The 25375-nt window shown below is 53.6% G+C and overlaps 2 long non-coding RNA genes and 1 other non-coding gene across 11 annotated transcripts; 1 reads left to right on the top strand and 2 right to left on the bottom strand.

Moving 5' to 3' along the window:
* Positions 1–2494: 2494 nt before the first annotated feature.
* Positions 2495–14209, bottom strand: LOC109460634 (uncharacterized). Of its 9 annotated transcripts, none has more exons than XR_016022623.1 (8): positions 13264–14209; positions 12976–13105; positions 11102–11251; positions 10609–10758; positions 9892–9995; positions 8990–9205; positions 8042–8283; positions 2495–4634 (listed from the first exon to the last, which is right to left on the bottom strand). It is a non-coding gene; the product is annotated as an uncharacterized LOC109460634 (long non-coding RNA). The 9 variants fall into 9 exon arrangements; XR_016022620.1 differs by lacking the exon at positions 12976–13105 and having other exon boundaries at positions 2495–3714; positions 4449–4634; positions 13264–14206; XR_016022624.1 differs by lacking the exon at positions 12976–13105 and having other exon boundaries at positions 13257–14207.
* Positions 12060–12134, bottom strand: TRNAK-CUU (transfer RNA lysine (anticodon CUU)). Its single transcript has one exon. It is a non-coding gene; the product is annotated as a tRNA-Lys (tRNA).
* A 7355-nt stretch (positions 14210–21564) lies between the features above and the next one.
* Positions 21565–23267, top strand: LOC148756860 (uncharacterized). The gene is made up of 3 exons (XR_016022629.1): positions 21565–21702; positions 22384–22460; positions 22544–23267. It is a non-coding gene; the product is annotated as an uncharacterized LOC148756860 (long non-coding RNA).
* The last annotated feature ends 2108 nt before the right edge of the window (positions 23268–25375 follow it).

A 25375-nucleotide genomic window follows, 5' to 3' on the forward strand; every position in this document is an offset into this window, starting at 1 on the left:
TGCAGTGGCCCAGCCGGGCTTCTGGGAGCAGGGAGCGTGGCTCCTGGGCAGACCCTGCAGCCTAAGCCCAGCTGCTCCTCCCCGGGGGCCGCCCTCCCCCGGTTCATCCTGTCGCCCTGCCCCAGGCAGAGGCCTGGTGTGCTCCAAACTCACTTCTTCTCTTCTTTGTCTGTATTTTCTCTGGAGCCCGACCCATGGGCTTTCCTGCATACTCTTTGAGATAAAAATCAAAAACAAATCTTTAAAGGCCATCTCCAAAAACCACAGAATGGCTGGAATTAAATAAAAATAAAGCTTGTGGTTTTCCTCTCAGGAACTTCCTGCTTATCTGAAATGCGTTGAGTCAGCAGCGCCTGGGAGCCCAGGCGGAGGTTCCCGGGGGCCTCAGCCTCCAGATGGGGTCAGGCCTGCCGGCCACGGACACAGCACAACAGCCTTCTTCCCGCCTATCAGTTCTTCCTCAGAAAGGCTCTGCCGCTGTCCCACCTCAGCCCGGAGGACGCGCGCCCCACAGCAGACGCACTCAGGCCTGTTGACAAGGCCGGCCCAGCTTCCTTCTCCTGACTTATCGGGTCTCCAAGCTTTCACCTCCTCCCCACCCAGACCCCCACGAACTGTACTCACAGCACTTCTCGCCAATGCGTGTTTTCTCCTGACACCAATTCTCTAATTCTCTGGACACCACCTGGGTGTCTTACAATTTCCCTGAGTTCTGACACTATCTGCCCGGCGTCAGTGCAGACCCTCAGGCTGAGGGCTCAATCCCACAAGACCACCCCCACTTCAGACCCCGGTCACAAGTCCAAGTTGTCACCTGTGCTTGTGACTGAGCAGCTATAAATCGGGGTTCCCACGACCTCCTCCTCGGGTTCCATAGTTTATCAGAAGGGCTCACAGAACGCAGGGAAACACTTCACTTATGTTTACTGGTCTATTACAAAGGATACGACTTGGGAGCAGCAGACAGAAGAGACGCACAGGGAAGGGGTGGGAAGGGCTTCCATGCCCTCTCGGGAGCGCCACCCCCCAGCACCTCCACATGTTCACTACCCAGAAGCTCTCTGCACCCCTTCATTTCGGGGTTTTAGAGGTTCCATTACACAGGCATGAGTGAGTAAGTCACTGGTCATTGGCCATCAGCTCAGTCTCCAGCCCGTCCCCATCCACTGAGGTTGGGACCGAAAGTTCCAACCCTCCAGCCACACTTTGGTCTCTGGTGAGCAGCCTCCATCCTGAAGCCTAGGGGTCCCAGCCCCCCTCCACCTCATTAGCTCACAGGAGACGCTCATCGCTCAGAGATGCAGGGTGTTAGGAGCCAGGTGCCAGGAACTGGGATAGAGACCAAATATGTACATTATCCCACAGTTACCTTCTGACAAACATCACACTGGTTTTTTGAAAGCCGAGGTCCATGAACACTTTTTTAATCTATAGGTGGAGAGACTGAACTCCAACAGATACCGTGTGCAAACGTGCAGTTCTGCCTGTGGTCCCTCCTGCGGACGCTCTGCCTGGACTGCCGTCTGAACGCCACGTCCTGGAGCGTCTCACAGACAGCAGGAGAAGGCAGACAGCGGTGCGGCCTCTCTGTGTCCCGAGGACAGGTCACCCATGTGTCATGGAAGGAGCCCCATGGAAAGTTAAACGTAGAATCTCCACGTGGCCCAGCGCTTCCACTCTTAGGGGACACCAGTGCCACATGCACACTCATGTCCACACAAAAACTTGTACACAAATATTCGCTGTAGCAGGAGTCATGCCAGCCGGAGGTGGAAACAACCCAAGTGCCCCTCAACGGGTGAACAGATAAACACAGTGTGGTCCAACAAACCGTGGAATATTATGCAGCTTTAAAAAGGGAAGGAGGGGCTGGCACGGTGGCTCAGGCGGTTAGAGCTCCATGCTCCTAACTCTGAAGGCTGCCGGTTCGATTCCTACATGGGCCAGAGGGCTCTCAACCACAAGGTTGCCAGTTCAATCCCTCGACTCCCGCAAGGGATGGTGGGCTCCACCCCCTGCAACTAAGATTGAACACAGCACCTTGAACTGAGCTGCCGCTGAGCTCCCAGATGCCTCAGTTGGTTGGAGCGCGTCCTCTCAACCACAAGGTTGCCAGTTCGATTCCCACAAGGGACGGTGGGCTGCGCCCCCTGCAACTAGCAATGGCAACTGGACCTGGAGCTGAGCTGTGCCCTCCACAACTAAGACTGAAAGGACAACTTGACTTGGAAAAAGTCCTGGAAGTACACACTGTTCCCCAATAAAGTCCTGTTCCCCTTCCCCAATAAAAATATTTTTTTTTAAATGGATGAAATATATGGTGATGTAAGGAGAACCGACTCTGGGTGGTAAACACACAATGGGATTTATAGATGATGTAATACAGAATTGCACATGTGAAATCTATGTAATTTTACTAACAATTGTCACCCCAATAAATTAATATATATATATATATATATATATATATATATATATATATATATATATAGCCGTAGTAAAAAAAAAAAAAAAAAATGGGCAGAGGACCTGAAGAAACATTTCTCCCAAGAGGACACAAATGGCCAACAGACAAGCAAACATCACTAATCATCAGAGAAATGTAAATTAAAACCACATGGAGATACCACCTCACACCTGTCAGAATGGCCATCATCAATAGATCAACAAACAAGGGCTGGTGCGGATGTGGAGAAAAGGGAGCCCTCATGCACTGTCGGTGGGATTGAAAACCACTAGTTTCAACCACTAGTTTCCACACTAGCCACTGTGGAAAGCAGTATGGAGGTTCCTCAAAAAATTCAAATTAGAGCTTCCATAGGATCCAGCAATTCCACTTCTGGGTATTTATCCAAAGAAAACAAAAACACTAATTCAAAAAGATCTATGCGCCCGTATGTTCATTGCAGCATCTCTAGTAACAGCCAAGATACGGAAGCAACCTAGATGGCCATCAATAAATGAAGGGATAACGAAGATGTGATACACACACACACACACACACACAAGAATATGATTCAGCAATAAAAACAAATGAAATCTTGCCATTTGCAACATGGATGGACCTAGAGGACACTAAGCTAAGTGAAATAGGTCTGACAGAGAAAGACAAATACTGTATGGTTTCACTTACATGTGGAATCTAAAAAAACAAAATGGAAACAGACCCATAGATATAGAGAAGAAGCTGGTGCCAAAGGGGGGGATGGGAATTAGGAAAAAAAAAAAGTGAAGCACTGCCACACACCACATGGATGAACCCTGAAAACACGATGCTGAGTGAGAGAAGCCAGACACACAAGGCCCCGCGGTGTGAGACTCCATTTATGTGAAGTGTCCAGCACAGGGAAATCCAGAGACAGAAAGTGGATAGTAGTTTCTGAGGGCTGGGGGCTGGGGGCGGGGAAATAGGGAGTAATATTAGTGGATATGTAGTTTCTGTTGGGGATGACGAAAATATTCTGGAATTAGATGGTGGTGGCGGTTGCACAACGTTGTAAACGCGCTAAATGCCACTGGATTGTGGAATTTAAAATGGTTAATGTTATATTATGTGCATTTCATCTCAATTTTAAAAAAAACCTGGTAAAAATCCATTGGTTTTGAATCATGGAAAAGTGGCAGCGGAGCAAGTGAGAGCGGCTGCTGTCAGATCCCTTCTGCTGTCAGGGTCCAAGGACGGAGGCTTCCACCGGGGAAGGTGAGCGGCGGTTCCTGCACACATTTACTGCTCTGTAGGCACGATTCTCGGGACACATGACTGACTCAGACAACCAGGACAGGGGACAGGTCGATTGCCCTGTGAGGCTGCCAGTCTGTCCCTCCCCTGCCCCTTCCGGAGCGGCAAGGCCTTCACCACCTGGGCATGAGCTGGAAACCAGCCTGTCCTGACTGAGGGGCCTACGAAGGCACTTAGAGGAGAAGGAAGGGCTCGGGTGCAGGAGGCCCTGGGCGCAGGGTCAGCCCAAGGCTGCACCTGCGTGAGCTCACGTGTGTGCATATCCGTGTGTGCTCATGTGTATGTTTGCATATCCATGTGTGCTCACATGTGCACTCACATGTGTACATATCCATGTGTTCATGTGTGTGCTCACATGTGTGCATGTCCATATGTGCATGTGTATGTATATCCACATGTGTACCCGTGTGCATACCTGCATGTGATCACGTGCGTGCATTGTTACATTCACATGTGCATGCACATACATGTCCATGTGTTTACGTGTGGTCATTGCGTGTGTGTGAGCGTGCTTGTGTGCTCTGAGAAAGTGGGCTCATCCAAAGGAATATCACGTGAGCTACAGATTTAATTTTAAGTTTTCTAGTTGCCACACACATTCAAAAAGTAAAAAGAAACCTGAAATTTATATTAATACATTTCATTTAAACTGACATATCTAAAACATTACCGTTTCACCTTGTGAGAAATATACAAGTTATTCATTCACCGTCATCATGATTTGTGCCGTCTTCTCATCAGATGTGCATTTAGCGCTCAGAATGCCTTGGGCCTGGCCTGCCGCATTTCTGGGGCTCAGTGGCCATGTGTGGCCGCTGGTACCTTGTGGGCAGCTTGGCTCCGCGAGGCGGCCGGTCTCTGCTCACTGCTGTGTACCCGGCTCCTCCTAACATGCCTGGCACAGGGGAGAGTAAATGGATGGCAAGTCAACCAACAACCAAACCAAACAGCCCGTGGCCGCCACTGGCCTCGCAGGTGATGACAAGAGGTTGACAGAATGACTGTCAGAACGGCCGTCATGACTGGACCGGCTCCAAGGTCGGGTCCAGAGCCCGAGGGGCAGACAAGCAGACCACAGGTCACTTGCCAAGTTCCTTGGTCCTGGCCCCTCCACCTCTGGAGTTTTACTAGTGTCCCCTAGTCTCCAAAATTTCCAAGGTATTTGGGCAACGGCATCAAGAGACCAATAAAACTGTCCATTAAAACTTTCCTTCGGCTGCCAAGGGACACCCTTTGGGACGACATTAAAATTCAGGGAGGGGTTGGAAGGAACGCCCTCCCGGTGGGTGTCTGTGTGTCTGCAGTGACTGCCAAGACACACCGCAGGAAGAAAAAGGCTCAGAGAGATTCTAGAAGGTTTCCATCCCTGGGAAAGTCAGCTCGTTTATGACCAGGTCGTCTGACCGCACATTCCTCTAAGCTCAGAGAGAACGTGTATGCTCGACCTGCCGGGAGAAGGCGTTACCCGCTGTCTGAATGCAGCACAAAAATCTCCTTTGCTGCAGACGGGCTTCTCCTGCTTCTGTAACGCCCATCTTTAAACACGATTAATTTAAGATGTTGCAACATCGGGTGGGGGGGAGCGAGGCTGTCTGAAATTTGCTCAAAGTCTCTGCTGAATTCCCCGTGGAATTTAATTTAAAGCCACTGGCCCTCGCGCGTGTCAGGCAGACATCAGCGTCTCTCACACCCTCTGTAACCAATGACTGCCTAGCGGTCTCCCCTGATGGCTTCCAAACGATGACCTATCTGCTTCTCTGTCGGATCTAAGCCCATTTTTGTGCAGACTAGTAATCTTTCCTTTCTTGCACTGATGTGGTAAGAAATAACAGCTGCTTTTAAAATTCACCATCCACGCAGGGGAACAGGAGCTAGCTGCTTATCAGAACCTGGCTTTGCTAAAAAGTGCCTAGTTGGGAGGCAAACTCTTAATTCTGTTTCGATGAAACAGACAGCCGGTGAAGTTGGCCAAGAAGAGCGAGAACTTAGGAGAGAAAAGAAGAGACAGCCAAGGAACTGGATTAATTTCTGTTGTGTGTCACAATGTTCTAGCAGCTTACAACTGTAAAATTCTACCACGCTTTAGGAAGAGAAGAAAAAGCACACGTACCCGATGCACAGCCCAAGGCCCGAAGCTGTCCTAGACTTGAGAATTGGAGCAAAAGCAAAATCACACATGCAATAAAAGCAGAGAGGCTCAAAGGAGGTGCTGGCACATCACTGATTTTAATGAATCAACACCCTCGGGTGCCTGTTTGCCGGGAACCGAGAGAGAAGTGAAGGCTTTCGAACAGAGCAGAGGAGGGAGGGGTGAGCGGTGGGGACTAAGAGCCATCTAATTTTATCTGGCTTCTTTCCAACAATAAAATCTAATCCATCATTTTCTCCGGGTGAAAGCTCTTAACGAAAATTTAGAGAGTGTGACTGAAATTTCAAATTCTCCGGGGGTTCTGATGGGAAGATGTCTACAAGCCTCCCAGAACTCACTCCAGCCACACCTGGCAAGAGAAGGGCTGCGTGTGAAGCCCTGGGGCTGCAATGTGGCTCCGGACCTCTGCACCCCTTGCCATGGCTGGAAACATCCCCCAAAACCAGGCCAAGCCATGCTCATGTTTACGTCTCCCAGTCTCCTCTTGGCCTGGGGACGATGAGGTGTCTCCTCCGAGACCCCAGTTTCCATCTAAGCCTGTAAAACCCACTGGAAAGAGGGGGATGGAGCGAGGCAGATCCTCAGCTCAGCCCAAAGCCACACACTGTCACCCATGCCACCACCCCGTCACCATCCTTACTCAAAGACGGGCAAGGAGGTTTGCTCTTCTCTGATGTGTAATCACCACCTCTATTTAGTTCCAGATGTTTCCGCCACCCCAACATGAAACCCTGTGCCCACCAGCAGACCCTCCCGACTCCCCTCCCCCAGCCCCCGGGAACCACTATTATACTTTCATCTCTATGAGTTCGCCTGTTCTGGACGTTTCATGTAAGTGCAACCCTACAATAAGTGGGCCTTTGCGTCTGGATTATTTCACTTAGAATAATGTTTTCCAGGTCCACCCATATTTTAGCGTGTATCAGTGCTTCATTCCTTTCCGTGGCTGAATAATATTCCACTGTCTGGATGGACCACATTCTGCTTATCCAGCCCCCCATCTATAGACACTTGGGTTGTTTCTACCTTTTGGCAAGTGTCAACAATGCTGAAATGAACATGGGTGTACAAGCCTCTGGTCACGTCCCTGTTTTCAGTTCTCTTGAGTATGTACCTAAAAGTGGAGTTGCTGGATCGTATGGTAATTCTATGTTTAACTTTTGGAGGAATTGCCCGACTGTTTTCCACAGTGGCTGCTCTATTTTACATTCCCACCAGCAATGCACGAGGGTTCCAGTTTCTCCACGTCGTCCCCGGCACTTGTTACTTTGCATTTTGTGTTAGAATCACCATAGTGGGTGACGCGGTATCTTGCAGTGGTTTTGATTTGCATTTACTGAGCATCTTTTCAGGTACTTGTTGGCCATCTGTCTATCTTCTTTGACAAATGTCTTTTCAAGTCCATGACACATTTTTTAATAGGGGTGTTTGCCTGTTGGTTGTTTCCACTTGTCTTTTTTTGAGCCCTGGAATGTACAGGTTCTGGGTGTCCCCTCCCAGGGTCCTGATGGGTGGGAACCCTGGTGTTCAGTGAGAGGCTCACAGGTCCCCCCAGCACCGCCCACCCCATGGAAGACGCAAGGCCAACTGAGGAGCAGTGACCTTTGGCCAATGTTTGGAAACATTGGTGGGAGGGGTGATCCCAGCCTTTTCATGTTCTCCCCGGCACCCCACCCTTGTTAAAGATATTTGATCAAAGGACATTATTGTCCAGTATACTTTTATTTTCTCGTAGGAAGGATTATCTACTTAAGCCAGATAATACAGAACAATACCAGATGTCACCAGCAAACTTAAAATAGTGGCAAATATCAAATGCCAAAGATGCCTTCTACCGTTTCAGAGTTGAGCCACCAAGTCTGTTCCCTACACAGCAGGCTCAGGATTTCTTTAATTTTCTGCCCATGATAAACAGGCAATTTGGACTCATTTCCACAAAAGCGGGGCCCATGTAATTCTCAACAGATGCACTCTAAGCACACGAGATGCTACAGAGCCGTGTTAAAACACTGCATTTTAAATCTCTTAACATTCCAAAGTATCTCTCCAGCCTGGTTTCAAAGAAGCTACCTGAAATTCATAAACCATGTTTTTCTGTAGCTACATGAAAATAAAGTTTCTGATGATAAACATTCTAAGTCATGTTAGCCTACCTCCGTCCAGGGAGAGGGCGGGTGTTGCTTCCAGGAAGAGGTGTCATGGCTGCTTGTGTTCGGGCTGTTCCCGGGTCCTCACTGGAGCTGGCTGAGTCCCTGGTGTCCCCTGATGGCCCAGGCAATGAAACCAATGGACTCGTGGTTCTCCGTGAGCACCAAGGAGATGACAAGTTTGGGTGCGGTGGTGGCACATGGCTAATCCCCCTTTCATATCCTATGGGGGACATTTTGAATCCAACCTGTACCAAAAACAAGAAAAACTGATTTTTTAAAAACTGTGTCCAATATCTGTAGCCACCCAGGACTATTATAAGCCATCTGCCCCACAGACATGTGTGTCCTGTCACTTCTCCACAGACTTCCTCTGGCTTTCACTGGGGACCTCTTTTTTCACCATCGCAACATGACAATATTTTTTTTTCCTGAGGAAAAGCCACCATTTGTCTGCCAAGGGGATCATCAGCAATCTTGATTTTTCCATTCATTCTGATAAGTTTTACAAGCATGTCACATATAAGGGGAGTAGGAGTAGATACAGGGTGTGGAGGTCCTCAGTCACAGCGCCCGGCCACAACCCCCACTCCCTCCACCCCCCATCCTGTCACCCCCACACCCACTTTTGGCCAGGTAAGGGAGCCTCTGTGGTAAAGGAGGCTATAGGGGAAGTAAAACCTTTTCCTCTACCCTTTTAGGTTCAGTGACTGGGGCCTGTGGATTAAACTGACAAACAACATATTAACAGAAGAAAAGGTTTAGTCACATGTACACGGTAGCCAACAAAAGTAGCTGGCTCAGTAAATGGGTTCACTTAGATGCTTATAATATTAGTAGGGGTAAGGGAGGAGGGAGAAAAGAGTTCTTATCGGAAGAGCAAATATAGGAAAGACAAATGGGTTTTAGGAGAACAATTGAGACATAAGAAAGTTTGTGGTAATGTTTGCTTACATAGGTATCAGTGGTCTTTCCGTCTCCTTCAGGGCCATAAAATTCCTCCAGAGAAGGGATTTAAGATAAGTTTTTTTTCCGGGTGGCCAGTAAGCTCAGTTGGTTAGAGCGAGGTGCTCTTAACAAAGTTGCCGGTTCAGTCCCCACATGGGCCACTGTGAGCTGCTCCCTCCACAACTAGACTAAAACAACTACTTGACTTGGAGCTGATGGGTCCTGGAAAAACACACTTAAATAAATAAAAAAGTTTTTTTTAAAAAAGTAAATTTTATTTAAAAAACAAAAAGATAAGTTTTTTTCTGCTATTTCCCCTCTGGGTGTAGATTGCCCAAAAGAAGAAATTGACAGCAGCCTTATTGCCCAGAAGTTGCCGTTTTTAGTCAAATAAGGGAAACTCCAAAAAGGCTTCTTTCTGCATCTGTTGATTCTCAATTGCCTTCAGCTCAAAATAATCCTCATGCCAAAGTGACATATTTGGGGTGGCATATCCGGATGCCCTTAACCATAATATATTCACCCCATCAGCTTATTCCAAGTGGAAGAAACTCTGATGTGTTAGGAGAGGAGCTTGATTTTTTATTGTCACAATCATTTTTATCAGGCGCCCTAAACACAACAACGGTTTCACTGAAAGAGTGAAGCGAGGAAAGACGGATGCTGGGGGTGATGGGAAAGGCAGCGCATGTCGGCAATCCACCTGAGCCCCACTCAACATTTGGTTTGCTTTTCTGAAAACGAACCACAAAAGTTTAATTTCTGGGGGGCAGGGCTGGTTCTGTTTCTGCTTTAAATGCTTGAGGAAACCTCAGCTGGGGAGGCCATGGGGTGAAGGGGAACGAAAGGCAGAGGGTCTGGAACAAACTGTGACTTGACAGAAAAGAAGGGTCAAGACACGCTCTCACCAAATGCAGCGAGAGCTGCTGTGGTCACATCATGCCAGGCCCACGAAGGCACCTCAGTTGCAGGTCCCACAGATGAGGGTGTAAAACTGTCCATCAGCCCGTGTCTGAGGGACAACGGGAAATAGAGGCTCATTAAGAACGTCTATTAAAAGCCAGGTGCCTCCATTGTCACTCAGCTAAAGACATGTCAGTGGTGAGTGGAACCAAACTCACTCTTTCTGGGGGAGGAAACAGGCTTCACAAACCAGCTGCACCAGAAGCAGCAAGGTGTGAGGCCCAGATGGCCATGGGGTTCCAGGCTGCTCCTACCCAAGTGCTGGGCGAGGGAAGAAGATGGCCTGGGAGTGGGTCCCAAAAGGTTCAGGTCTCCCAGCACCTTCTCCAACAGCCAGTCCCACCCCACCCACTCGGCCAAGTGTCACCTCAACCCTGCCTATGCACGCTCTCCCCTCTCCCCTCCTGCCTGCTCCTGTGCAGCCCGGCCCTCAGCAGGAGCCGGTCACCTAGGACCAGCAGTGCTGTACGCAAAGCCACCCTCCACTGGTCCCTCTGCACCAGCAGAATCACGGTCTTCAACCCTCACCTGGGTCCTAAAAGGGAAAGCTGGTAAAAGCAGCACCTCAAGGGCCTGAGAAACCCCCACAGCCAGGGTGAAGCCCCCCCCCAGAAAAGCCAAACGAGCATTCTGGGGAGGCGGAGGCCTGAACACACGCTTACCTGAAGGGCAAGCCCAGCGGGAGACAGCAGGCTGGGTGGGCGCGGGTGCCCAGACCCTGGAGCACTGAGCAGCAGAGGCCGGGAAGATGCAGGATGTGTACTTCCTGGAAAGAGCCTGGCCACGGGGGCTCTCCGGGGGTTCTGCTCCCTCTGAGATGAGGCCCCAAGCAGGAGGGGATGCAGGGTTCCTCTCCAGGTACTCTCACCTGGTGCTTCTAGCCAGATCTTCCCACTAGGGTCTCCCACCAGGCGCTCGAGGGTGTTGGGTCCCATTTCCCTCAGCCCTGCTTTGTTGTTGTTGCTTCTAGGACACTGCGCTCCCCCAGACTGGGGCTGCTGTCCCTTCACGTGCTCGTTCCCTTCTTCCCTCTCCCCTCCAGGAGGACAGAAAGGACCCCCATGCCCCCATCCCGCACCCCGCCGCCCAACCCCACTCCCTCTCAGGGGAGGAAAGCGGGACCTACAGAAAGGTCATGGTCCAAGAAACACTCACCATTTCCCCACCCAACCTTCAGAAAAACATTCGACAGACCTCAGCTGAGGGGCATCCTACAGAACTGCTGACCAAGCAGCCTCAGAGAGGTCAAGGCCAAGGCACGGTCCCAGCCCAGAGGAGACATGCAGGCCACACGTCATACAGGTCCTGGAACAGAAAGAGGACACTGGGTAAGAACTAAGGAAATCTGGATAAAGGGCTGACCTTAGTTCGTAAACACTGTCAATGTCGGATCATTAATTGTGACAAATGTACCACAGTGTGGCAGAGGTCAGCGGTGGGGGCTGTGCAGAGCAGAAGGTATAAGGGAACTTGATTCTTTCTGTGCCATTTTCCTGTAAACCTAAAACTTTTCTAAAACAGTAAGTCTTTTTTTTTTAAGTAGTAAGATTCCCCCATACTCATACCAGCCCAGTCACTCCACAGACCCCAACAGGTAAAAGGACCATTGGAGACCCTCGCATCCCCTCACCCGAGAGTTCCTGCAGGATTTGGGGATCAGCTCCCCCATTAGCCCCACTCGCCTGCAATTCCTTTGGGGGTTTCTCGAGACAGTGTCTTCTGGGAATCCCCAATAATCTGGGCCTCAGCGAGACTCCAGGGGGCAGCTTCTTAATGCTCAGAGTGACCCTGATTACAAATCCAACTGCTGTAAGCTTTTCTCCCCATAAATGATACGAAATATTTTATTGTATAACTGACCCTCCTTGTCGTCAACAAAAGGAATCAAAAAGCATCAAACTAATGTGGACAGAACACCAAAAAAGGGCGTGAGATGGCTGTAACTGGGTCCGAAGCTGAAATGATTTTCATAGGACTGCAGAGAACTGCCTTTTCACACTCCCATTCTTTTTTTTTTTTTTAAAGCTTTTATTTATTTAGGTGTGTTTTTCCAGGACCCATCAGCTCCAAGTCAAATAATTGTTTCAATCTAGTTGTGGAGGGTGCAGCTCATTGGCCCATGTGGGGATCGAACCCCACAACCTTGTTGTTAAGAGCACCACGCTCTAGCCAACTGAGCTAACAGGCTGCCCCAGACTCCCATTCTCCTGAAAGTATACGGTGCTCCCAGGGCCACACGACAGGCAACATTGGAACAGATCAGAGTGGAGAATGCAGCTGTTCCTTTAAGAGATCCGGACAAATGTAAAATGATGCCTCTAAATTCATTATGAGAAAACAGGGCTGTTTGTTGTTAAAATGTGATGTTCACACCTAGTGGATTTATTATTGTTGGTTTTAAGTGAAAAGTACAAATGTAACAGATTTCTTCGTTTTCATTTCTAACACAGTTTATACCCATGTCACCACGTAACAGAAACTTGAAATGTGTAGGACAGTTTAGGGGTCTTGAGGCCAGAGCCTGGGCTGGGCTGGCTGCCATTCAGAACCCAGGGTGGCACTGGCGTGGGCCTGCGGCTCCACCTAGAGGTGAGGGCCAGGCAGCCGGGGACACCAGCTGACCGAGGACGCCATCCACCACGCCAACAAGAGGGGCTTCTGTTTTCTGAGTTAAATGGGTGCCATGGAAAGTTTTCGAGAAATGTCTTCTTGGGATGCTGTAACATCAGATTCTGTCCTGACAGGGCTGGGACCCTCCTCCAAGATCCAGCCTCACAGACCACGGCCCGAGGCCCTGCTCTGGGTCCTCCAGATAATGTGGGGCACATTTGTCACAATGTGCTCTATTGGCGTATCTGCCCCCCTTAGAGAGGGACCCCCAGAATGTGGGACTTTGCCACATGCACATCCCTGCCCCCACCCAGGGCCAGGCAGGGGGCTGGAGGAGGAAAGGCAGGCACTGTGAGTACACGCTGACAGGAGGGGACATGGAAGACTGACGAGGACACACAGAACAGTAACGGGCTCACCCTGGGCACGTGGGTGTCGAGCGGCAGCCCAGGCTGCACCCACTGGATGCCAGTAGCACCCCGGTCATGAGGAGCAGAAATGCACCCAGACATTGCCCAGGGTCCCCTGTAGACCTGATCGCCGCCTACACTGTGGTACGTGGGGGTGAAGCAAGATGAGCTGTGCTGTCACAGGGAGACCCGGCTTCACAGGGTGCAAACACCACAGCTCTTTCGCTGCGCCGCACTCGGCGATTGTCTCCAAGCTGCCCCTCCCCGCGCACCCAGAAACCTGCCCTCACATGTCACCTCCTCAGTGTCCAGAGCCGGAGGACCCTCAGGGAGATCGCCTGAAGGCCTCGGACTGAGGCACGTTGGAAGACAGGCTTTGCCGACTGCTGCCCTCGGTGCAGCGTGAGTTTTGCACGTTCGAGGGCCTGAGGTGTCTGACGCAGACCTTCCAAAAGTTGACTGTCAACAATAATTACGTGGCGCGCTCAGGTTTCTAGAACAGCCCTTTAGGAGGGAAGAAGAGTGTCCACTGCTTTGCCACCGAAGAGGCAACGTGGGGTGGGGAGACCTGGGTGGGAGGAACCGAGCGGGACACGTGGGCGTGGCCTTGCCCGGCTCTGCCTTCTTTCTCGAACGCTGCCTTTTTACACGGAAGACGGCGGCCTGACTCGCTCACCAACGCCACTGCTGGAAGTGTCCGGCCCCCTCCAAGGTCATTTGCCAAAATGTAACACAAGCCTGGAAAATCGCTGTGTCTAAGGAATTCCACGTTAGGGACCTGAATCAAGGGCATATTCTGAAAAATCATACGTGACAGCGCGGAGCCAAACCCCAAGCCACGCTTCCGCCCCAGCTGACGCGGCTGCCAGACTCCAAGATGGCTGAGGCACCCACAACGTAACGCGCAGGTCCCGCCCACTTGCGCCGCTTTGGCTTTGACCCGGAAGTGATGTCACACGGCGGAAGTGAGTGGGCGAGGAAGGGCGGGCAATTCAAAAACAGGCGTATTTTGGGGCAAAGGCTGCCTGTGGGAGGGTGGGCTCCGCTAGGTGGGGGCGAGGCCAAGCCGTTGTCCCTGGGCGGGAAGCTGCAGGAGAGTCCGGCGGTGGTCCGAGTGGACACCGACGCTGGAGGGCGTGTCCATGGGCGGGGCGTGTACACCGTGGGCCTGGGGCTGACAGGACCGGGGATGGCTTGGGCCCCCGGGTGGCTCAGGTGGTTGGAGCTCCCTGCTCCTAACGCCCCGGAAGGCTGCTTGTTTGATTCCCACATGGGCCAGTGGGCTCTCAACCACAAGGTTGCTGGTTCAGCTCCTCGACTCCCGCAAGGGATGGTGGGCTGCGCCCCCTGCAACTAACAATAGCAACTGGACCTGGAGCTGAGCTGTGCCCTCCACAACTAAGACTGAGAGGACAACAACCTGACTTGGAAAAAGTCCTGGAAGTACACACTGTTGCCCAATAAAAAAAAGTCCTGTTCCCCTTCCCCACCCCCATGCCCCCCAAAAAAAGGACGGGATGGCAGGCGCTAGAGGAGAAGAGGGGAGTGTGGGCTGGTGGGTCTTCCTGGGCAGATTCCTGAGGAGCTGTTTGTCTTTCATAAGCTGCCGGGGCTGCTCAGTGTTCAGCCCAGCCTCTCTGCAGCGCCGACATAGCCACACAGACCTTCACCTCACTCGTCTCCAGCTTTGTCTAAATAACCCTAGCTGGAGCAGAGGCTGGGCCTGTTTCAGTAAGTCTTCGAGCTACAAATGACGTTTAGGTTTGTAGGTGATATTAACAATGGCCAGGGGGAGGAGAATAATTGCTTGTCCCATAATCCACTCTGCGGCCACTACAGAGCAGCTTCCGCCCTTGCCCTGGCGGAGCGGGACCCGTTCCTATCCTCCAGCTCAGGGAAAATTGCACAGAGCGCAGCTGTTTGTACTCGTGTTTCGTGCCTGGTGGATTTGAGGTTGAGAAGGGATGAGGGTCTGAGGACACGGTGTCCTTATCAAGTGCTCTCTGGGGTAGGTGGTCTCTCAGCCCCTGCCCATTTGGTTGTCCTTGGTGCCTGCCGTGATGTTTACACCAGGGTGGTCCGTGAACCAGCCTGGTTGTCCACCATGAGTCATTTGCCGTTTGGCTGGACACCCATAGGTGCTGCAGCTCTGATTGTAGGCGACGTGGGGCCCGGCAAAGACACCGTCCTCCACGAGTCTGATTTGGATCAGTGATGATGAGACAGACGGGGACACAAGCTTCAGGAACTCCATTCTGCTAGTGGAGGCTTCTGGTATGTGGTGCGAGCCAGGGTGGTCTCCCCCTGGATGTGAAGTTGTAGGTGACCCAGAAGCTGCCCCTGACAGGCACCTCTGCCAGGCTGGAGAGCTGGCTGGATCCCAGGAGCAAGACGGCTGTGCGAGGAACCTTCTGGAAACACCCAGAGCATGCTCATCAAACAATGCTACAAGTGACTCACTGAGGACGCTGTGGGGCAGGGCCAAGTACAGAGAGCCTGGACAGGGCGAAGGAGCGCCCAGCACCAGGTCTGGGGCTTTCTCATGGCTTGGTACCCCTTGAGGGCGTGTTTGACAGACACGTGGCCACAGCACATTCCCTGTCTCCTTTCCAGCTGAAGTCCCGAGGAGAGGTCATCTGAGGAGTTTGTAGAAGAAGAGTGTGGACTCGTGACTCTGCAGGAGAAGTGTGATGCCCCACGAGAGATATGACAGCCCTGCTCACCCATTCGAGTGTGTCTGCCACGGCCAGAAGGGCCTGGAACCTGGTGGAAGGGTCTTCCTTCACCGAGCTGCCTCTTGTATATTATCACACCAGCTCCATTTGTGACTTCTCAATGTGGTTTCCATTGTGGTTGCATGTTTTTAGACTTTTCTAAATTAAAAATACTTTATGATACACAGCATTACATAAAATATCATTACAAAGAATGCCAGAAACCTTCGTTTGGTTCTGAGTTCTTTGAGATAAAGGAACATCAGCATCTATCTTAGGATCTTTGGAGGACTTTTAACAATGGCATTTGTTGCCTTGGGATATCCTGTCGAAATTCCTGCCTTGAGGAAGATTTGTAAAAATGACCTGGGGTGAGGGTTTCAGGTGGGCTAAGAGCGAGATGGCCCTTCCCACTGGCCAGAATGCAGACACATGCAGCCAGTGCTATTGCTACATCTGTGACAAAGCTGTTTTCAAAGTGAGTGTGTGTGGAAGGCAAACACAAGGTCCCTGGGTCGGTAGCTGCGCTGGGCAGTCACGGCAAGGGCCTTGCCCGTGAAGTTGGTTTGTTTCCAGTGGGATGTGGTTCCTGGTTCAGATTAGCACTCAGAGGAACGGGGGTTCACCTTCGTGCTGCTCCCCAGGTGGTCATGAAGTTCAGGTGATGTCCCGAGCATAACAGCTTAGTTTTAGGTGAGCCTGAGGAATAAGTCTGGCAAACATTAGGACTAAACAAAGAGAGGGGCCAGCCTATCTGGGGTACCATTGTCTGGGGCACGGTCCAAATGAGGCCACAGGCCTGAGTTTGCTCGTTGGGTGGACTCCAGTCAGCTTCATTCTCTTCCATGTCAGATAGACCATCCCCTGGGAAACTTGATTGTGGGGGGTTAGGGGGTATCCAGATTCCTGTAAATCTAGCGTCTGCCTCTGGGACTTCACGTTCTCCACCCTGACCAGTAAAGGAGCTGTCCTCTACAGACTGCATCCAGAAGGTGGCAGACAGGGCCCAGGCAGGTGGAGGGGGCCCCACACTGCACCCCAAGGTGGGGGAGGGAGGCAGGTAACGGACGGGAGTCCATTCTGGGACGAGACCTTTGTAATAGTTGAGAGTCCCTATTCAACCACTTGGGTTCTAGGGTCCCTGGAGCTTCCTGTCAGCTTGTGATGAAACGAGGGTAGATGTCCAGGTATCCGATGTCTGAGGAAAGTGACCAATGTGAAAGACACAAAACTAACAGAAAAGGCCTTGGTGATGTCCTCGGAGACGAGAGGCGGCATCCAAGCAGCAAGGACAGGCAGCTGTCCCAGAGGAGCAACAACACAGCAGCGCCATCTTAGTCTCCTGGGGCTGATGGAACAACTTACCCCAGACTGGGGGCGGGACTCTAGACTTCGGAACGGAATGTACTGGCCTTTCCAGAATTAAGATCAAGATGTCACGCACACACCTCCCTGGGGGCCTGACAAGGCCTCTGTCCTCTCATCTCCTCAAAAACAAGAAATGGATATTTTATAATAAGGATGTTACCTTTACCAGCAAGAAACATTCTTCACAAAGAGTGAAGTGGCTTCCATGTGCATCGTGGGAAAGTTCCCCGGCAGCAGGAGTTCAGACTCCAAGGGTAGCTTGTGACACGCGGGGTCTGCAGGGGCTCTGTCAAGACTCTTCATCTCCTTCTGTCCCCCGGTGCCAGCTTTGGACGACGCCAGCCCTGTGCGACTGCAATGCCCGTAGAGCAGGAGTGGAAGGAGCAGCACGGCAAGTAGCTGGCCAGCATCCCTGTCACCTTCAACTTGGGGTTCTCAGAGATTGCCGCAGACCTGCAGTGTGGGAGTGAGCAACAGGGCGTGGCCCCTGGGTGTCTCCAGGGCTCCAGCAGGGTGCTGGCAGCTGGCCCCATCCTGTCCCTGTCAAGAGAGCGTCTGCTGTAGTTTGTGCAGGAGCCTGCCATGGCATATACCTGTTACCTCTGTGGGAACGCCACAGGACACACACCTGCACGTGTCAGTCACGGCCACACTCGAAACGGTTCCCTCCACCAGCTGCCCCAGGAGCCTGGGCACCAGTGGGTGGCTACCAAGGGCCCGTGGGTATCCATGGCAACAGACTCTGCCCCTGAACTCCCCAGAGCAGAAAGCAGTGGTCACTCTGCTGGCCCATGGGAAGGGCTCCCCTGGGTGTACCACTGTGGCCTCGTGGGTGGGGATCAAGAAGGGGCTCTGAACGTTCCTGACAGCTGACCCCGACTGAGAACCTGGGTCAGACTGACGTTTAGCAGCCAGAAATTGGGATGCTGCGTGGTGCTCCTGCTTTTTTATCGGTAAATCCTCCTTCAGGTGGCAGCCAGGTAAATGTCCACGTAAGGTTTTCAGTTAAACCCAATGTAAGAAATTGGATACTATTTTAACTCTAGGTACTCGGAGGTTTTTGAGCTGGTGTCCTCGTTTGAAAGCCAGGCAGAGCAGGAGCACCCGAAGGCATCTGCCACCAAGCTGCTGGGCACCTTAAGGAGATCATGCGGCACAAGGGGCCTTCCTCGAAAGCAGTGGCTGCACTGTGCCCCCTGCAGGCCCAACCACGGGCCAGGTTCCAAGGAGGCTCACAACCACAAGGTGGTGACTGTTGTGCTTGTCCTTTCGCAGGGCCTCACGGGATGCTAGAAGCCCCCAGTCTCTCTAGTTGGCAGTACCTGTGCTCATGGCCAGGTAAGTCTGAGGGCCTGAGATGGCCCTGCCAGGCGTACTATCCATCCACGATGGTGCCCAGAGCAGCTCCTGCTGGCACTGTGGCCGCAGGCCAAACCTCAAGGGACAAATGCACATTCCTGGGTAGGTGGCCCTCTGCAGTCCTAACCAGGGGACCTTTCCACATTTCCCATCTGACCTTGAGACACCTCCAGGTCTTCTGTACAACGCCAGTGCTTGTGCCTCGGTTTCCACACATTCATTTGCTTCAGCCTCTGGGTGCTGTGCTCTGGTGCTGCAGGAAGCGTGTGTGTGTGTGCACGTGAGGCATGCATATACACGTGTGCAAGGCATGTGTATTCAGTGTGAGTGCATGCGAGGCGTGTGTGAGTGCACACGGGAATGTGTGACTGCCTGTGAGTGCCTGTATTTGAGGCACATGTGAGTGCACACGTGCAGAGCACGTGTGAGTATGTGTGGCATGTGTGTGCATGCATGAGGCGTGCATATGTGTGAGGCATGTATGTATGTACGTGTGTGAGGCACGTGCGTGCGTATGACGTTGCGTGTGAGGTGGAGCAGCCCTTGCACACTCGCATGGTTGCTTCCCAGCCCTCTGGAGTTGAGAGCTCTTTGCTGATGAGCCCCTCCGTCCTGAGTCCCGGCCAGGGGCCATGAGGCAGCAGGAGTCGGGGCCTGGCACCTCCTGGCTGCTTGAGTGGCAGGTACCCCACCCTTTCTTCACTGGGGTCCCATCTTCCCCTCACTCTCAGTGTGCACAGGAGATGGGTCACTGTAGCCTGCTAGACACCAGGACCCAGCCCCACTCCCTCACTCCCACAGGGCACGTGACACGTCCAGCAGACACTTACTGAGATCTCCCCCAGGCCCTGCACAAGAAGCTCACCCGCTTCTTCCAGTCAGTCCCCTCCCCCACACCCCTTCAGCTTCACAAGCTGGTGCGGGGAGGCCTTGGAACTCTGGGGCTTGGATGGGCCGTCCCATGTGCATCTGCTCCGCATGTGTGCTGACCTGATCGATGGTGCAGCCAACTGGCCAGGTAAGCAGGCCCCGCCGCAGTCTCTGCTCACTTGGAGCCCCTTTCCCAGGGGAGCGGGCAGGCGGGCTTCCCCCCTGCCTTTGGGCCGATGCTCTGGTAGATCCACTACCTGCGTTCTCTGAGCCTGTGGAGCAGCAGCCAACCGTGGGTCTGAGGACGGGGTCCCGGGCGCTGCTCACCTGGGTGCTGCTCACCTGGGCGCTGCTCACCTGGGCGCTGCTCACCTGGGCGCTGCTCACCTGGGCGCTGCTTACCTGGGCACTCGCCATCCCTGAGACGGAAGACGAAGCCTCATAGCCATGACCCTGTTGCGTATGTCCACCTTTCAGTTTGAACATTGGGCCTTGGGACCACAGATGCTGAGCACAATTTTAAAAGGCCAAACCATTACAGGAAATCTGAAAAAGAATGGAAAACAGGGGTTTCTCCAGGACGTTTTCACTGTCGTCAGAGCCAGGGTGGATCGATTGGAAAGCAATGGGCAGTAAAGTCTGAAACTCCGTCCAAAGCGAGGCTTTGGCAGGGAGGGGGTGCAGCTTCTGTCCTGCTGTCTGCCAGCCCCTGGGCAGCACTGGTCTCTGGTAATGGTGTTCTGGAGGCCCCCGCCGGGACCAGCCCTCCTGACAACTCATGGCCCTGGGCTCACCTGCTCTGCCACTCAGAGGCCTGCAGTCTGCACCCTCCAGGGCAGCGCCTGTGGTCCGGCGTGCATGGTGCGGCTGAGCCCCCAGACACACCTGGGGTGCTCTCAGGCTTCCCAACACAGGCAGGTTCTGGCATCCGGGAACTTTGCTGGCTTTCTCCTGGGTTTCACCCATCATGCTGGACTGTGCGGCTCTTTGTAGATGAAGGCAGTAAACCCCGCATTACACCTTTACTAGCCATCATTTCTTCCAGCGTGTCCTTGTTTTTATTTTTCTACACAGAACTCTTTTTTTTTTTTTTTTTTTTTTTTTAAAGATTTTGTTGGGGAAGGGGAACAGGACTTTATTGGGGAACAGTGTATATTTCCAGGACTTTTTTTTTTTTCCAAGTCAAGTTGTCCTTTCAGTCTTAGTTGTGGAGGGCGCAGCTCAGCTCCAGGTCCAGTTGCCGTTGTTAGTTGCAGGGGGCGCAGCCCACTGTCCCTTGCGGGAGTCGAACCGGCAACCTTGTGGTTGAGGGGACGCGCTCCAACCAACTGAGCCATCCGGGAGCTCAGCGGCAGCTCAGCTCAAGGTGCCGTGTTCAATCTTAGTTGCAGGGGGCAGAGCCCACCATCCCTTGCGGGACTTGAGGAGTTGAACTGGCAACCTTGTGGGTGAGAGCCCACTGGCCCATGTGGGAATCGAACCGGCAGCCTTTGGATTTAGGAGCACGGAGCTCCAACCACCTGAGCCACCGGGCCGGCCTACACAGAACTCTTGAGTGTTGTCTTTTCTTCCCACTTCTGGGTTTGGGCCCTGTTTAGAAAGGCCTTCCCCATGGACATTATTACTGGATTTGCACCTAGAGATTTCCCATGTAATTTAGAGCCTGTGTGGCCCCAGATTTTATTTGAACTCTGGAACTTCAGCCTGTGCCCAATTGGGGTGAAAGGGGGGTACTGCAGGAGGGCCTCCTCCTGCTCACTGTCCCCAGCCCTGCAGGTGAAGGCTGTCTGACCCCACGTGCCCACTCAGCGGGGAGGGTCCTCCCTGGCGTGTGACAGGGTTTCCTCTTCGTGCCGTGGTTTAGATACAAAGAGCTCATCTGCTACTTGAAAGCTGTAAGGTGCAAAGACACCACCGGGCAAGAAAGGAGCTGATTTCTCTCTAACACACGTCCCTTTTCTTCTCAAGTTTATGTGGCCTTTGAGTCCAAGTGACACTTGTCACAACAAATCCCAAGTGGCGTGTGCAGGGATGCGTGTGCCTCCCCTGAGAGGCCACTCCTCCCTCTGCCCCAGGCAACGACGCGAGCTCCGAGACAGGACCGCCTTCTACCTGTGCGTGCAGGCCGGGCCTTCTGCGCCACCTGCCGGCTCATGTCCACCCACTTCCAGAACCACCTGTTCGCGAGGGACAACATCCCCATGGGAAGCGACTTCCGTGTGCTGACCAGTGGGAGGAGCTGCTCTGGTGTCTCACTGGGCTTGTGTGTCTGTCTGGTCTTCACACAGAGGAGGGGGAACCCCCGGAACCTTCCTGCCAGGCCCGACGCAGGCTCCCTGTCCCACAGGCCCCCCTGGAGAAGCACCGTTGCCATCATGAAGCAGGTTCTCCGGGGGCTCTAAGGAACCTGTCACTGAATAGAAACGTAAGTGAGTGCCTGCCCTCCACACGCTCTCCGGCCGTCGCCAGGCAGACGCGGCTCACAGGTCCTCAGATGACAGGCAGGGACCTCTGAGGGCCACAGCCATGGAGCGTCTGTGCTACAGGGGCATTGCTGGAGCTCCCATCCTGCAGTGCAGTGGCCCCTGGCCTTACCCACCCTGCAGACACCCCCGCCCGACTTCCAGATGGTCTGGTTCTCCACAAGCCCAGGCCATGCTGCCCCGTTACAGCAGCAGCAGACGACGTGTCACAGTTGGCGGCACCCAGGCCCTGCATCCCTGGGGTGGATGGACCATGTGTACTCAGGCCACGGCCACTGGCCCCCTTGCTCACTCCTCCATCCCTAAGCCTCTTCCTGCAAGGGTGCAAGGTGTCTGTGCTGGCCCTTCCCTTCCTGGGATTCTGCACCCACCCCCACCTCCTCCAGAGTCTGTACCAGCGCCCACCCTGCCCTCTGCTGCACTCGGCAGGGAGGGGGACGTGCCTGTGAGCAGCCCCCACCCCACCCCTCCCAGACTCCCACCTGTGCAGCCTCAGATGTGACTGCCACCCGCCCCATCCTGTGACCAACCCCTCCCCACGCACGGCCCCATGATAGCAGATACCTGTCTGGGCTCCAGCCCTGTGGTGTGGGTCCGGCTCATCTCTGCTTGCTTCCTCACAGACGGTGCTGGACGGCATCCTGCAGGAGCTGGGAGTGCACATGCAGCCCTTCCAGCTTTCAGCCTCTTCCACAGTGTGGTGAGTCTGTGCAGGGCACCTCTCCTGCCTCCCCCCACCCGCTATCCAGTCTCTGCTCTCACTCCCCGCTTTTCCTTTTTCAGACATGGCCCTGGACTCCTAGGGGTGCTCAGGCCTGGTCTCCCAAGATGGCAGCTGGAGCGCTACACTGACTGCCCCCCTGCCCACCAGTTGGGCCTCGCAGCCTGTGGGCTCCTCTGCATCCAGGCTGCCCAGGCTGCTGTCGTTGCTGGACATTGTCCTGGCCTTTGGAGTCAGGCTGGCGGCTGGGGGTAGGGGAGGCTTCATGTGCCCCACGGCGTGGCATGGCGTCCAGCTTCCTCCACAGACCTTCCTCCACACCTCGAGACCACAAACCACCTGCAGCTGAGCAAACGCATGTAGCTTTTAGAAAATCTGTGATTTTCTTTCATCATTGCTCTGAGAGAGAGAAGTTGCTTTCCTATGTCTGACACCACACATGCGGAGACCTTGGCCACATTTGGAATTCCCAGAGGACAGCCAGCTTGCCAGAGGAGCTGAGGCTGTGCCCTCCTGCCTGGACCACAGAGCAGTTAGGACAAACCGCTTTAACCAAAATCTCTTCCTTGAGACTTTGTAACTTGAGAAGACAAGAGGACGTGCTGACCAGAGCCGCCTGCCTGCCTGTGATGTCCCTGGAATTTGTTATGTCTTTTGCACACATAGGCCTAAGAGCTTATCTGCAAATCAGTTTCAAACTTTCAAAGATTATGTAAAAACTATCTCTTTTTTTGTGAGCTCTGTTTAAATAGGTGAAGTAAAAGGTTTTTTTCTGGTGTTTCTCCAATTCGCCTCAGCCAAGTGTATTTCTAGGGATGGGAAACAAGTCAGCCTGTCCCCGTGAGGCCGCCAGGGCTGCTGTCGTGTGCCTCAGTGCAGGCTGCGGAAAGGGGGGTGGCTGTTGTAAGCCCAAGGCACCTGCCCCACACTGGGACAGAGTGCTGTCAGGCCAGGCCTCCACCAGCCGGAGTCCCACAGCACTGGCCACTTTTCTTTTGGCTTCCCCACCTGAGGACGAGTTTGTGGCCCTGGGAGGGTTACATGTAGGATCTGACTCCCCGACCCCCCAGCGGGCTCTGAAGCATAATTGCGGACATGGAGAGATGGCACCCTGAAGGAATGCCTCCTCACCTCTGCCAGGGCTGCCTGCCCTCTGTGTAGAGGAGAGAGAGCCCCGGTTTTTGGAGAACTCTAGTGGCACTATCTCCCCACAGAGAGCTGGAGCTGATCTGACAGCGGCTGGGGGTGGCGCTGGGTGGAACAGAGGTGACCCAGTGAGAGGCAGGCCGCAGGTCTGAACAACGTTGGGAACAAGAGGGTTCACACCGAGCGGTGGGTCGTGTCTGGTGGGGGCGTATCTTCCCCCTTCTCCTTGGGGACCCCACACACCATTTTTTGATTCTTCCTGAACACTGGAAGCTGTAGGAGGGGACCCTTGCCACGGGGTCCCTCTGTGCCTTGCCGCCCACACTCACCGTGCACCCCGGGAGGCCTGGCCCACATCTCCCTGTCCCATCAGGGGCCTCGGCAGGCGAGAGGCCTGAGGTGGCAGTTTCTAGGCCAGCAAACAGCTTTGTTGGTTCTCACCAGCAGCCCAGTTAGTGAACTAATTTCAGAAAGGCGTTTGGTCTCCCTGGACCCACTCTGGGACTCTGTGAGGCGGCGCTCAGCCGGACAAGCTGTCACTGCTTCCTGAGCGTCCCCTCCCACCTCGAATCCCTGGGCCTTTGAGCATTTCAGGTCCTCATGGTCCCCTTCTTTCGGCTCCAGTGCGGGGGAGGGGGGCCTAGGCCTGTATGTATTTGGGATCCACAAATCCCGCTTCCCAGGAAAGTGAGAAATAGGAGTCAGAGTCCCCCAACTCTCACCAAGGATGGGGGCTTCACGGGCTCACGTGAGCAGGTGTGCTTCAGCTCGGCCACCAAGTGCAGTCATGGCTTCTGTCCTATGGGCCCACCGAATACAACACAATGACCTCTGTAGGTATGACCGTGGGCCGGAGGCTGTGTCAGCATGGTGGCAGGGAAAACACAGGGCCTGTGCCCCCTGCAGCTCCCACCTGCAGGCCCAGCGACACTGTGCTCAGGATGGGCTCAAGCTCCAGCCTCTGAGCCCCGACAGCGGCTCTTCATGCATTTCAGCTGTGACCACATGGAGCTTTCTGATTCCACAGTGGAGAATTCAAACAGACTTGGAAGTAGGCCCCTGGAGCTGGCCACATGGGTTCATGGCTACCAGGACATACCAGGGCCTCTCTCAAGGGGCTCTTGGGACACTGTCGGGCCAGCACCTGGTTCTGGATGCCCAGTTCTGCCCATGCCCTCTGAGCAGAAGTGTGACTTGGTGGTGGGGCCTGGCCCGCCTGTGTCTCAGTCCAAACCTTGGCTGGTCCTGGGGGCCAACAAGAACCCCTACCTTGTGCCTCCCACTTCTCCAGCCCCCGGAGGGCCCCAGGCAGCCCAGTCACAGCACCCGAGGGCCAGGGAGGCAGGTGAGCACAGGTCCCAGGGCGGCAGGGAGAGAGTGGAGTAAGGCCAGCACTGGGGCCATCTGCCCTGAGGAAGACACGGACACCCTTGGCTCTAAGCCCCTGCTCCCCCTAAATCCATAATAAAAATAATTCCTGGTTTCCCTGATGTGCCCCAGTTCCAGAACTGCCTCCCGATCTGTCACTGTGTACGTGCGCGAGGGGGCGGGAGGTGCCGCTGACCCCTTTTACAGAATCACAACACGGAGGTCCATGTGCCTGAGGGGGCAGGGGCACCCCGACTTGCCTTCCAGGTGGGGTCAGAGTGACTAATTGTTCACAGACCCCTGGTCTGGGGGAGGCTACAGGAGCACCTTCAAAGGGCCTGGTCTAGGCCGCCCCAAGGGCTCCGGTCCCCTTGGGAACC

The sequence above is a fragment of the Rhinolophus sinicus genome, chromosome 10 (genome assembly GCF_057876585.1).
Source record: "Rhinolophus sinicus isolate RSI-liver-muscle chromosome 10, RSI-T2T, whole genome shotgun sequence".
NCBI lineage: Eukaryota > Metazoa > Chordata > Mammalia > Chiroptera > Rhinolophidae > Rhinolophus > Rhinolophus sinicus.